The sequence below is a fragment of the Myotis davidii genome, unplaced genomic scaffold (assembly GCF_000327345.1).
Source record: "Myotis davidii unplaced genomic scaffold, ASM32734v1 scaffold149, whole genome shotgun sequence".
In the NCBI taxonomy this organism is placed as follows: Eukaryota; Metazoa; Chordata; class Mammalia; order Chiroptera; family Vespertilionidae; genus Myotis; species Myotis davidii.
This window is the reverse complement of record NW_006352194.1, coordinates 591,371-593,737: the sequence shown is the minus strand read 5'-3', so window position 1 is coordinate 593,737 and position 2,367 is coordinate 591,371.

Sequence of the window (2,367 nt, the reverse complement as noted above, 5' to 3'; positions counted from 1 at the left end):
CCCACACTCCACCCACCCCTACCCCAGTCCTTCTCTGCACTATGGCACTATTGTTTGTCCATGGGCTATGCATATGTGCTTATAAGTTCTTTGTTTCATTTCATAGCCACTGTTTTATGGGTCTTTTGCAAAATGATAGAGTGACTAAGTTTAAAGGCTGGCTGACAGCCACAGGATAGAATATCTGACCATCTGGCTGAGAGGTTCCTCCTGCAGTAGATGCTCTTTGGTGAGCATAAATGTTAACACAAAAATCTGCATGCTTTGTGCCCACTCCTATAGCTCCATCCACGTGCCCCTTACCCAGACCTCATTGTCTGCAAATTCCAATCTTGCTCTTTCTTTTTTTTTTAAATATATTTTATTGAGTTTTTGCAGAGAGGAAAGGAGAGAGATAGAGATAGAGAGTTAGAAACATCGATGAGAGAGAAACATCGATCAGCTGCCTCCTGCATATCCCCCACTGGGGAAGTGCGCGCAACCCAGGTACATGCCCTTGACCGGATTCGAACCCGGGACCCTTCAGTCCACAGGCCGACGCTCTATCCACTGAGCCAAACCGGTTTCGGCCAATCTTGCTCTTTCCATGTCCTTGACCAACTAACCAAGTTGCCACTTATCAGGAATTAATGTGTATCTGAATCTCAGTCCATATCTTCCTCTATACAAAGGGTATTCTGCCCCCTGGGAGGATTTAGCACTGTCCTTCAGGGCTACCTCCGACTGGGGCCATAATAGAGCAGTCCATTTCCAGATGGCGCCAAAATATCTCACTGACCTGTCTGTGAAATGGGTTCAACTCCTTTCCTTCTTTATCCGTTGTTTACAGGGAACTCTCCATGAGGCTATAGGTATGGGTTACAGGAGAGGGGTCAGATCAACAGATTTCAATCTAGGCGCCACAGGAGTCTGAGCTGCCTGTTCATCTGACTTACTCATGCCTCTGGACTCTTTGAGCCCAGCCCTGAATGTACCACTTCCATCATATTGGATTGCTGCTGTGCCTGTCTGATAACATCTAGCTTAAGACATATAGTCACCTGGCATCCAGTGGTCCGATGCTCAGTCACCACTGGGCCCAGTGACACATCGGGACCTTTTTGTTCAAATGGACCATGGTGAGTATGGCCTTACTTCAGAATTTGAGAGCTCCTCACTGCAGCCCTTCAGAGCTTTCAGAGGCTCCCTACGGAATGTTTATCCAGGTGGATTCCTCCGGCAACCTTGTATCTGCAGGATAACATCATCCAAAGTGTCAGCATAGCCTGTTTTATGGTTTGAACCTGCTGTACAGCCCTTTCTGGCTCTGGGCACTACTCACAATTGGCAACCTTCGAGGTCACCCAATAGAGGATTAGAGAAGTAGTTCTAAGTGTGTGTATTCTGCCTCCAAAATCCAAAGAGGCCCACCAAACACTGTGCCTCTTTTTAAGTGGTGAGATGTTTGAAGAGAGATAACTTGTCCTGCTGTGCTCCAAACCACTGAAGTCCTAAAAAGTTCCCAATGTGGCAGGACCAGGAATCTTCATGTAATTTATCTTCTACTCCCTGGCAAACATGGTGCTTTTACACTTCCTATTCATGTACAAGAGTATGATGTCATTAAGGTGGTGGACCAGCACGTTGTCCTGTGGAAAGTCACAGCAGCAATCAAGGTCCCTGAAGGCTACATTTTAAGAGAGCTGGAAAGTTAACAAAGCACAGAGGGGAGAGAATGCAGGTGCTATCATTGTGCCATTGTGAAGTAAAAGCAAACTGCCTTTCATTGTCCCTTCTCATGGACATTAAGAAGAAAGCATTTGTGGCCCTGGCCGGTGTACACCGGAAAGATGCGGGTTCGATTCTGGTCAGGGCACATACCTAGGTTGCAGGTTCCATCCCGTTTGGAGTGTATACCATCACATTGAGGATTAAGTTTCAACATATAAATTTTGGAGGACATATAAACCTTCAGTCCATTGTGATTATATAAGAGAAAAATAAAACTTCTGTCTTGTGAAAGCCACGGAATAAGTGTCCGTTCTCTTTGCTACAGCAGCATAGCCTTACCCTAGGTGGCAAACCTCATGGTGATCTCCATGCCCAACATAGTCCAGGAGCAGCCGACAGGAGCAGTAACTCCTGGGGTTGAGGGTGGCACAGGGAGCAGTGGCACATTTTCTCCAATGGCCTTGAGCAGAGCACATGTTGATGGCAGATATGAAGAGGCCTTGTGATCTAGATGAGAAGGACACAGCAAACCACATGGACAGATGACTTGACACCAGATGGGAAAGAGGATGTCACTATGGACAAAGACTAGATATTCCATGACTCCTCCCCAAAGACTAGACATAGTCATAGAAATTCAATTCGGTTATGTGTCAA